General features: G+C 49.2%; 1 long non-coding RNA gene across 1 annotated transcript; it reads left to right on the forward strand.

Moving 5' to 3' along the window:
* The first annotated feature begins 7,361 nt into the window (after window positions 1-7,361).
* LOC141021520 (uncharacterized) lies at window positions 7,362-10,794 on the forward strand. Its single transcript, XR_012182837.1, has 2 exons — window positions 7,362-7,681; window positions 10,502-10,794. It is a non-coding gene; the product is annotated as an uncharacterized lncRNA (long non-coding RNA).
* The last annotated feature ends 1,630 nt before the right edge of the window (window positions 10,795-12,424 follow it).

A 12,424-nucleotide genomic window follows, 5' to 3' on the forward strand; every position in this document is an offset into this window, starting at 1 on the left:
GCTGAGTCCTCGTGACTCACAGATTCTACCAAAACAGTTGCAGGTGCCGACGATACCAGTGCAGATGACGCAACCGAGCTTAAGTGGGAGTTCGACGAGGAACGTGGTCGCTGCTATATTTCGTTTCCTGATGATCAGTAGTGGAGCCCAGTTGGGACGATCGGGGATCTAGCATTTGGGCTTATCTTATTTTCATTTGGATTTGACCGTAGTCGGTCTATGTGTGTGGATTTTGGATGATGTATGAATTATATTTATGTATTGTGTGAAGTGGCGATTGTAAGCCAACTCTCGTTATCCCATTCTTATTCATTACATGGGATTGTGTGAAGATAACCCTTCTTGCGACAATACCACAATGCGGTTATGCCTCTAAGTCGTGCCTCGACACGTGGGAGATATAGCCGCATCGTGGGCGTTACACCATGGCCGTCGGAGCCCGAGCTCCTACGCACCCTCCCCAGCTGCGCCCCTTCTCGTGTGGTCGAGCGCCGCCCGCGCCCTCCAGCGCCGCCTTGCGCGCGCCCGCTCACCCCGCTCCCTCCCCGTCCCCGCGAGCCTTCCCACGTCCGCCGACGCGCCAGCTACGCCCTGGCCATGCCCCGGGCAGCACTCGACCGCGCCCCGCTCGCAGCCTCGTGGCCTCGCTCGCACGCGCCTCTCTGTCCGCGCGTGCGCCCGCCGCCTCCTACTGCTAGCCGCCGCCGCTCCTCCCTGCCCCCGCTCCCCTCGCTGCCCGCACCTCCCCAGCGCCCTAGCCTGGTGCTCGTGGCCGCAGTCGCCGAGTGCCGATGCATGTGCCTCTGTACTTCGGGTCCGGCCTCGTTTAGTTTAGGAACTAATCCCCATTAGTGCTAACCCCCCTCCTAATTAGTGTATGACACATGGGTCCCATCTACTAACTCCCCCTTTATATCAATATGTTAAAAATACAAGTGTTCTTATGACATGTGGGCCCTCTCTGTCTAATTAGGTTAATTAAATTATATAAACACTGTTAGTTGCCTCTGCCAATGACATGAGGGTCCCAGGGCTCCCTTTGACCAGTCAACCGTGGACCAGTCAACTCCTGACTGGGCAGATGACTGACCCCACCTGTCAGCCACTCTGGGTGCATGCACCGGGTGCACCTAGCAGTTTCTGTTTATTAATATTCTTGAATTAAATTAAAATCAGGAGATTAGAAAACCATTTAATCTTCGTAAATTCATAGAAAATAAACCATAACTCGGATGAAAATGTTTTCTACATGAAAGTTGTTCAGAACGACGAGACGAATCCGAATACGCGATCCATTCATCTGTCACATGCCTCTAACTATCTGAACATGGCTCTTTCCCCCTCCGGTCATCTGTCTGACACAGGTCCGGAACCGGGAAAATATTCCCGGTTGACTTCCCCCTTCACCGGTATCGTGTAGCACCGCGTTAGAACACGTCTAGCTCTGCCTGTTGTCCTGTTATGCACTTGCTTGCTATCTGTTTACTGTTTCTCCCCCCTCTTCTCTTCGGTAGACCCCGAGACCGATGCCGCCCCTGTGATCGACTACGTCAACGACACTTCTTCCTTTTCAGCAGAGCTTCCAGGCAAGCCCCCCCTTTGATCATCACGATATCGCCCATTCCATTCTCTCATGCTTGCATTAGATTTTGCTACTGTTATTGTTTGCTCCTATTCTGATGCATAACCTGCTTTTGTAACCTGCTCATTGTACCTTACCTGCTTATCCTAAGCTGCTTAGTATAGGTTGGTTAGTGATCCATCAGTGACCCCCACCTTGTCCTTGTTGCCCCTGCTTCATCATCGAAGACCCGATCAACGGGGTCGAAGACCAGGCCCCGGCACAGCACATCACTTTCCCCTTAGTTGCTCAACACTACTGGGTTACTATCGAGTGCCGAGGGTGAGACCTCATCAGCACTTCTGATGTTAACCCTGTAGTGTAGCTATTCGGTCGTGGTCATCGAGGGTGATTTCCTCCTTAACCACTTCCGATACGACTCTGTCGTGCAACCCCTCAAGTGTGAACCTCGAGGGTGGATCCTCTTACGTTCACCTTGATGATTACATCGAGTGGAATTCACCGGGGGTGATTCCTCGGGTTTTCCCCTTGATGTTTGGACACACAGATACTTGGACTTTATAGCTGTTACTTGGAAAGGCGGGTCGACCCTGAGGGGTACCCGCGAGTGATGTGGAGACGGGTTGACCTGGAGGGTGCCCGCGAGATAATTATGAGGCGTGGCCAGGCATTCCTAGCCCTTGCCGCAAGTCCTCGAGACGGGGCAACGGGGTCACATCTTTCGTGAGTCTCTGCTTGTTACCGCGTGCTCCTAATCCACTACGATTTGGATATTTGATCCGAGGGGCGTCTAGCCTGATAGCACTAACCATCACGTGGGCATAGTATGGGCGTTCTGCGTTGTATGCATCAGCCGAAGCTTAATAGACGTCAGCAACTGAGCGGCGCGCGCCGGGTTGGACTGGTAAGCACCTTCTTTTTTTAAGGAGGTAGCTAGGTCTGCTCATCGGCCGCGTTCGCAACGTGCAGGAGTTCCCGAGGCGATGGCCCATGACCCCTGGGGGCATAGGTTTAGTCCGGCGTGTTGACCTCTCTATTAAGCCTAGGTCGGGTTTCGGCGTATTGTTTGGCCGAGGCCCGGCATGACCCAGGAAAGTGTGTCCGGCCAGAGTTAATCGAGCGTGGTGGGTAAGTTGGTGCACCCCTGCAGGGAAGAAAACATCTATCGATAGCCTGTCCTACGGTAACGGACACTTGGAGTTGTATCCCGATCGATACAACTAGAACTGGATACTTGAGATGAGACATGGATATGAGAACTGGATAGTATGGCTCTGGGATTGCTTTCTCGCAGGGAGTCGAGAAAGGATCTCTGGCCGAGGTTGATAACACTACTACTACTTTACTTTATGCTACTCTACTCCCTCCTGTTGCTGCAAGATGGTGGTTTCCAGAAGATGCTAGTCTTCGATAGGACTAGCTTCTCCCCCTCTTATTCTGGCATTCTGCAGTCCAGTCCACAGATACAACCCTTTTCATTGATATCGATGCATATGTAGTGTAGATCCTTGCTTGCGAGTACTTTGGATGAGTACTCACGGTTGCTTTGCTCCCCCTTTCCCCCCTTTCTTCTTCTTTCCGGTTGATGCAACCAGATGTCGGAGCCCAGGAGCCAGATGCCACCGCCGATGCTTACTACTACGTGGAGGCTACCGACGACCAGGAGTAGTTAGGAGGCTCCCAGGCAGGAGGCCTTGCCTTTTCGATCGATGTTGCTTTTGTGCTAGCCTTCTTAAGGCAAACTTGTCTAACTCATGTCTGTACTCAGATATTGTTGCTTCCGTTGACTCTTGTGTATTCGAGCTTATGTATTCGAGCCCTCGAGGCCCCTGGCTTGTAATATAAAGCTTGTATTATTTTAATTTGTGTCTAGAGTTGTGTTGTGATATCTTCCCGTGAGTCCTTGATCTTGATCGTACACATTTGCGTGTATGATTAGTGTACGATTGAATCGAGGGCGTCACAAGTTGGTATCAGAGCCGACTGCCTGTAGGTAGCCCCTTTTCCAACTCTTTGGCCGAAGTCGAGTCTAGTCACTACAAAACTTTTACTAACATGGCTGTGTGTCTTACGGGTCCACGTCGCCATTGGGTGGTATTAGGATCTTTTATTCATCGTCTATACTCTGGGACTCTGATCTCTCTTCCTTTCGGGTTAAACAGATTTGCTAACTCTAACATTAGGATCTCGTAACTACTTCCTCCCGGAGAGCCCCTTATTACGGATGATCGCCTGCTGCACCAGAAGATTCCGAAGATTCTCTATGATGTTCTCTTGAGACTTTGTGCCCGTCGCTTTTGCAATTCCCTAGCATCGATATATCCTTATGGATAACTACGTACACTTGCCATTCATACAATCATTCCCTGTTGCTCTTGTTATTACAAGATACCCGAAAGTATTCTCCGACTTTCGAGAATCCTTTTTCCGACTGCCTTGCAGCTCTTTTCCTCCTGAATAACCCTACAAAAAAAATTCCTCACACTTATCGGGGATTCGTTCATCCCCAGTTGATCTTATGTCTCACAAAAATCTTCGAATGCAATTCGATCTCACAAAGATCCTCTGAAGCCTAGTGCTCCCTAAAGTCTTGTCTGCCTGCATTATGGTTAAATCCATATGTCTAGCAATATTCATTAACATACTTTGTCCTTGTCATCCTAAGCCTATTGATTCTTTATGTTGCGATTGCTCGCAATAATCAGTCGAACCCTGAAATTTGACCTTCTGGCTCATACGTCATTCTAGACATGAGTTGGATCTCGGCCAATCATGTTGTAATGATTGTCCACCTAGTTCCCTTCAACTTGAATGTCGAATTATTCAGTTGTTTCTATAATCTGATGCCTTTGCATTCTTTCCCTCTTCTGATTGAGTACTGATACTCACATCAGATCCATTGAGGACCGCTGAATCCTTTGTTGGATTATTATCCAGCAATGTCCTTCATATTCGAAATCTCGTGTGCTCTTCCCCTGATACATATTGCCTTCGGTAAATTGTATCCTCTGCTTATTGTCAACCATGCTATGCTATTGAGCTGATGTTATATGCTCTGGAAGTTAGTGGTAGGTGTTCCTAAGATACCCCTACGGGTTAAACCTATGCCTTCCCTAATCCATGTGAACTCAAAAGAGATGTGAGTCTTACTCTTCTGGTACTTAGCCAGATAAATCTTCTGCGCTACAATTTCTTCGAAAACGAGGAGTGAATGAGAGGTTATGCATTGAAGAAGTGGGAGTCGACCTTGAACTTTGTGTTCATGCCCATAGACACGATGTAGATCTTATCATGGAAGCTTCTCTTATAATCAATTATCCCCTTGGTATAAGCTCATCTTGCATCTTTAAATTGATTCTTTGCAATCGTGGTTCCGACCATATTTTCTCCTCGATCCTATTTCCCAGACAAGTTAAAATACTTGTCTTCTGCAGATTATTTCATCTGTCCAACCTCTATTTTGATCTACCTCGAGTATTGCCCCTATTATCTCGAGGATATTGTGTCATTGCACTACCTCTTGTGAATTCTCATTGGAATGATACTCAATCACATCATTCCTATCCTGATCGGCTATATCATTATCGAGCTAATTTTAACTGTGCTACCCGGTCCTTCTTCCCGGAGCAACTTCCAACGACGAGCTAAGCTTACATCGATCTCCTTTATCTTATCATTTCACCTCGAACAACAAGCTAGATTTCGAGCTTGTGTCGTATCCGTGGTTCCAATAGCCTTTCACTTCATCCTTCTTGTTGCTTGATGGCATCGCTCCTCGATGGCATCTTCATAGAGCCTCTCGACAAATGCGTCATGATCAGCATCAACATTTTGACTTCTGTTGAGATGACAATTGAATTCATGGTGAGAAATACCACCCTTGACCTTCGATGATTTAAGTTATCATCGACAACCCCCTTGTCTTCTTTCCAACACATGTTTGATCATGTCTTGGTTATACCTTGGACTCCTTGCTATTCCTGCAATTGTTCCTTGAGTATTTCTTGTAATCTTCAACTCCAACCCCTACTTGGAACACCATGTTAATGCTACCTCGAAGCATGACCAAGGTATTCCGGATATCAACAAGAACATTGGAAGCACATTGTTGAATGTTTCTTGATCTATTATCCAAACACCGTTTTATGTGTAATATCATGATTCTTCCCTCGCCCCCTTTATCTAAATGCTTTTGAACTTGTTGTCTTATCATGGATATCATGCTTTGCTTGTCCTTGGGAAGGATATACCCCTGAAATATGCGTTTAAACACATTTTCCTTTTCATTGTCTTGTTTAACCTTTCTTGCGATCTATATGATCTAAGCAAAAATAATTCCCTGCTTATGTAGACACTTCGGTGTACAACTCTGCCAGTAGGACCCTGTTACTATTGTTGAGGACCTTCCAGTAACCACTGATGGACGAGAACTTTGCCTAATGGTCCGCCTCGTTCCAACGAGCAGGAAAATGGTTCTCTTCGTCCCTCGCCCTTGGTACCAACGTTGATGCCAACATAACTGACAGGCTATCCTATGACATGCCTTGATATCATATCCGTGCAAGTTGTCTCCGCTCTTCCTACTCTGAACACCCAAGGTGGGCCCATAACCCATAGTTCCACAGGATCGAAACCTGACTCTCCTGTACAACCTTGATTCCGAAATATTCTTTGCACTTGGCCTCGTATATAATTCACGAGCTAACTTCCTCGCCATCATTCATTTCGGTATGAGAGGCAACATTATTCTTCATTGCTCTGAACCCCTTCATCACCTGTTATAGGCATCAGCTTGATGCCTACCTGGTCGAAACTTGTTGAACCTCCTTATAGCACTTTCGATTTGTCTCTTGGTGCTTCAAAAATCTCCTTCCTTGAGATAATTACCGGATGCCAATCCTTTTAGACATCCGTCCTTATAGTTTTCCCCTTATACCCTATTCGTAAGAACGATGGACTTTCTGAAGAAAGGACGAGGACTTCATCATGATGCCCTGATGCAGCGAATTGAAGACATTAATGAAATGGATCGACCTCTTCACAAAGAGCAACCAAGACCGAGAAGATCCGTTAGAATTTCGTAACCAGAACTTCCCCCTTACTCCACCTCTTAAATCTCGGGACGAGATTTCTTGTAGTGGAGGAGATTTGTAACGCCCCGAGAATCATACTACAGTAATCTCCCCCTAATGGTCTCCATGTCATCGTGATTACTATGCAGCTTGCCACTTGTCAAAAAATCAAAGCCTTTTTCAAATTTAAAATAAGTCGAATAAATTATTTCTTCGAGCAGTAAAACTAAAATGTTCACCTTATCCTATAAATTTCCCTCATCATTGTCATGTTGAAAACAACCTCTTCTGAATTCCAAAAATGCCCATGGGAATTAATTTGGTGGTCCAGCAGCATTTAAATTGGGCTTTTCAATTTCTAAAATTGATTAGACAAATCCTTTTTGACCCCAACTTTTTGTTCCATCTCAAGGTATTGTGTTAGATTTATGTGCCAAGTTTTTTTCAAAACAAAACTCATTTGGTACTAAAAGAAATTGCAAAAAAATAAAATAAAATTTGAAATTAGAAAAAGGGGAAAAAAGGTAAAGGCCCCACTGTGCACCTGGGCCACAAGTCCACAGTAACAGGCCGAATCCACCCCAGGCCAACTTTCCCCCTGCCTCCTTCTTCCTCTGTTCACCAGAGACCTCGTGGACGAGCACCCCGCGTCCATCACTTGGATGGCCACGCGCTGGCCATCCCGCCGTCTCCCCTTGTGGATAAGGCCCCCTCGAACCCCCCTAGCAAACCCTAGCCCTCCAGTAACCCCCCTCCCTCGCTCTCTCGTTCCAAATCGAGCCGTCGCCCGAAGCTCCGTCGCCGGTGCCGCCTCGTAGCCGTGCTCTGGGACCTCTCCGAGCCACGTGAAGACATCCAGGAGCTCCGCCGTCTCATCTTCGTCGAGTACAAGCAGTAGCTCAAGCGGGGAAGCATCACATCGCCGCCATCAAGGCATCTTCTCCGCGCACGGTCGCGGCACCAAGCCGCCGATTGTGTCGCCGTCGAGCCATCCCCGGCCTCCTCGAGCGCGTCACCGAGCTCCATGGTGAGCTGCGCTTCCTCCCATCCAGTTTCCCTTTGGTTCGATCATCGTTTTTCGTCTCCCGTAGCTCGCCATGGCCGTCGGAGCCCGAGCTCCTACGCGCTCGCTGTCTTGGCCGTGCGTGCCTGCCTCGCCTGCGCGCACCCTCCCCAGCTGCGCCCCTTCTCGTGTGGTCGAGTGCCGCCCGCGCCCTCCAGCACCGCCCTGCGCGCGCCCGCTCACCCTGCTCCCTCCCCGTCCCCGCGAGCCTTCCCACGTCCGCCGACGCGCCAGCTACGCCCTGGCCATGCCCCGGGCAGCACCCGACCGCGCCCCGCTCGCAGCCTCGTGGCCTCGCTCGCGCGCGCCTCTCCGTCCGCGCGTGCGCCCGCCGCCTCCTACTGCTAGCCGCCGCTGCTCCTCCCTGCCCCCGCTCCCCTCGCTGCTCGCACCTCCCCAGCCGCCCCGGCCTGCTGCTCGTGGCCGCAGTCGCCGAGCGCCAGCGCCTGTGCCTTTGTTCTTGGGGTCCGGCCTCGTTTAGTTTAGGAACTAATTCCCATTAGTGCTAACCCCCCTCCTAATTAGTGTATGACACATGGGTCACATCTACTAACTCCCCCTTTAAACCCTAAACTGCTAGGTTAATTAAATTATATAAACACTGTTAGTTGCCTCTGCCAATGACATGAGGGTCCTAGGGCCCCCTTTGACCAGTCAACCATGGACCAGTCAACTCCTGACTGGGCAGATGACTGACCCCACCTGTCAGCCACTCTGGGTGCATGCACCGGGTGCACCTAGCAGTTTCTGTTTATTAATATTCTTGAATTAAATTAAAATCAGGAGATTAGAAAATCATTTAATCTTTGTAAATTCATAGAAAATAAATCGTAACTCAGATGAAAATATTTTCTACATGAAAGTTGCTCAGAACGACGAGACGAATCCGAATACGCGATCCATTCATCTGTCACATGCCTCTAACTATCTGAACATGGATCATTCCCCCTCCGGTAATCTGTCTGACATAGGTCCGGAACCGGGAAAACATTCCCGGTTGACTTCCCCCTTCACCGGTATCGTGTAGCACCGCGTTAGAACACGTCTAGCTCTGCCTGTTGTCCTGTTATGCACTTGCTTGCTATGTATTTACTGTTTCTCCCCCCTCTTCTCTTCGGTAGACCCCGAGACCGATGCCGCCCCTGTGATCGACTACGTCGACAACACTTCTTCCTTTTCAGCAGAGCTTCCATGCAAGCCCCCCCTTTGATCATCCCGATATTGCCCATTCCATTCTCTCATGCTTGCATTAGATTTTGCTACTGTTATTGTTTGCTCCTATTCTGATGCATAGCCTGCTTTTGTAACCTGTTCATTGTACCTTACCTGCTTATCCTAAACTGCTTAGTATAGGTTGGTTAGTGATCCATCAGTGACCCCCACCTTGTCCTTGTTGCCCCTGCTTCATCATCGAAGACCCGATCAACGGGATCGAAGACCAGGCCCCGGCACAGCACATCACTTTCCCCTTAGTTGCTCGACACTACTAGGTTACTATCGAGTGCCGAGGGTGAGACCTCATCAGCACTTCTGATGTTAACCCTGTAGTGTAGCTATTCGGTCGTGGTCATCGAGGGTGATTTCCTCCTTAACCACTTCCGATACGACTCTGTCGTGCAACCCCTCAAGTGTGAACCTCGAGGGTGGATCCTCTTACGTCCACCTTGATGATTACATCGAGTGGAATTCACCGGGGGTGATTTGTCGGGTTTTCCCCGTGATGTTTGGACACACGGATACTTGGACTTTACAGCTGTTACTTGGAAAGGCGGGTCGACCCTGAGGGGTACCCGCGAGTGATGTGGAGACGGGTTGACCTGGAGGGTGCCCGCGAGATAATTACGAGGCATGGCCGGGCATTCCTAGCCCTTGCCGCAAGTCCTCGAGACGGGGCAACGGGGTCACATCTTTCGTGAGTCTCTACTTGTTACCGCGTGCTCCTAATCCACTACGATTTGGATATTTGATCCGAGGGGCCTCTGGCCTGATAGCACTAACCATCACGTGGGCATAGTATGGGCGTTCTGCGTCGTATGCATCAGCCGAAGCTTAATAGACGTCAGCGACTGAGCGGCGCATGCCGGGTTGGACTGGTAAGCACCTGCCTTTTTTAAGGAGGTAGCTAGGTCTGCTCACCGGCCGCGTTCGCAACGTGCAGGAGTTCCCGGGGCGATGGCCCATGACCCCTGGGGGCATAGGTTTAGTCCGGCGTGTTGACCTCTCTATTAAGCCTAGGTCGGGTTCCGGCGTATTGTTTGGCCGAGGCCGGGCATGACCCAGGAAAGTGTGTCCGGCCAGAGTTAATCGAGCGTGGTGGGTAAGTTGGTGCACCCCTGCAGGGAAGAAAACATCTATCGATAGCCTGTCCTACGGTAACGAACACTTGGAGTTGTATCCCGATCGATACAACTAGAACTGGATACTTGAGATGAGACATGGATATGAGAACTGGATAGTATGGCTCTGGTATTGCTTTCTCGCAGGGAGTCGAGAAAGGATCTCTTGCCGAGGTTGATAACACTACTACTACTTTACTTTATGCTACTCTACTCCCTCCTGTTGCTGCAAGATGGTGGTTTTCAGAAGATGATAGTCTTCGATAGGACTAGCTTCTCCCCCTCTTATTCTGGCATTCTGCAGTCCAGTCCATAGATACAACCCTTTTCATTGATACCGATGCATATGTAGTGTAGATCCTTGCTTGCGAGTACTTTGGATGAGTACTCAGGGTTGCTTTGCTCCCCCTTTCCCCCCTTTCTTCTTCTTTCCGGTTGATGCAACCAGATGTCGGAGCCCAGGAGCCAGATGCCATCGCCGATGCTTACTACTACGTGGAGGCCGCCGACGACCACGAGTAGTTAGGAGGCTCCCAGGCAGGAGGCCTTGCCTTTTCGATCGATGTTGCTTTTGTGCTAGCCTTCTTAAGGCAAACTTGTCTAACTCATGTCTGTACTCAGATATTGTTGCTTCCGCTGACTCTTGTGTATTCGAGCTTATGTATTCGAGCCCTCGAGGCCCCTGGCTTGTAATATAAAGCTTGTATTATTTTAATTTGTGTCTAGAGTTGTGTTGTGATATCTTCCCGTGAGTCCTTGATCTTGATCGTACACATTTGCGTGTATGATTAGTGTACGATTGAATCGAGGGCGTCACACCAGCCCACACATCCAAGAACACCATTTCCTACCGAATCCCCTAGAGTCAGGATCTCCAACAAGAAATCCCAAGAAAGGGTATCAAAGGCTTTGGAGATGTCGATTTTCATCAGTACCGAAGGCCTCTGTTTGCGATGTAGCAGGCGAGCTTGGTTCCTTACAAACTTGAAGGTTTCATGAATGCTGCGCCGGGAGATGAAAGCACTTTGAGCCTGCGAAATGAGGGTGGGAAAGAGTGGAGCCATACGGACGGCAAGCACCTTGGCGAAGATCTTGGCTGCACCATGAATGAGACTGATTGGTCTAAAGTCGCCGATCTCCAGAGAATTGGTTTTTTTGGGCGGGAGGGTGAGAATCGATGTGTTGAGGCCTCCAAAAGAGTAAAAATAGCCCTCATGTAGAGCCTTCATAATGGCCATCAGTCAGGGCTATGATATCCCAACTCAATTTGTAAAACAGACCCGAGAAGCCATCTGGTTCTGGGGCCCTGTCAGAAGGCATGTCCATGATCACCCGCTTCACCTCTTCCATAGTGAATTCCGATTCGAGGTCTTGAGCCAACTCCGGCGTCATCTGCCGCAAGTTCAGTTCCTCCAAGCGCAACATGCTGCTGTCCCTGCCCAGCTTCAGAGAGTCCATTAGGTTACTGAAATACTCGCTCGCCAAGTTCAACTTCTCCTCCATAGCCGTGGCGATTCTGTCGCCCTGCTTGAGATAGGGTATTAGATGCTTGCGACGACGCCCGTTAGCTTTCATGTGAAAATTTTTGGAGTCGGCATCTCCTTCCTTAAGATCCCGCACCCTAGTTCGCTATCGCAATCGAACGCGTTCAAGCGAAGCAAAGGCCAGGCACTTGCCCTTCAGGAAGGCACACAAGTTTATTTCCTCCATAGAGAGTTGTATCCTCTCCCGCGTGCAGTCCAGACGCCACATCACTTCATTAGCCATATGAAACTGGAGATTAAGCCCACTCCATCTTCTCTAACCCCAACTTCTCAGAGCTTTAGCAGTGTAGTGTAATTTGATATTCAAGATCTTCATTGGGTCGCTGCCCTCAACATCTTGTGTCCATGCCTCCTTGACAGTGTCAGCGAATCCTGGCAACTTGCACCAGGAATTCTCGAAATGAAAGCGGTAGGTGCACGGTCTTGCGAAAGAGCAAGTGAGAAGCAGGGGACAATGGTCCGAGATGTTGGAACCGAGCGATAGCAGATCACTGATGGGATATAAGTCCTCCTAGTCGTTGTTGAACATCACCCGGTCCAGCCTCGCCAACACAACCTGCTCCTGATTATTACACCAAGTGTAACGCCTCCCGATCATGGGCATGTCATGGAGACCCAATCTGTTGATCGTATGCCTGAATTTATTCATGAGCCTTTTGTTTACTCTCCTTGAGCTGCGCTCTTCTTCGTTGCATAAAATCACCGTTGAGGATCCATGGCAGACGCACCTGATCACCAAACTGCACAACAGCCTCTAGGAACCTAACTTTGTGCCCTTCCTCTTGCGGCCCATAAACAGAAGACACCAACCACTCCTTGCCATCTGC

Source organism: Aegilops tauschii, chromosome 4 (genome assembly GCF_002575655.3).
Source record: "Aegilops tauschii subsp. strangulata cultivar AL8/78 chromosome 4, Aet v6.0, whole genome shotgun sequence".
NCBI classification, from domain to species: Eukaryota; Viridiplantae; Streptophyta; class Magnoliopsida; order Poales; family Poaceae; genus Aegilops; species Aegilops tauschii.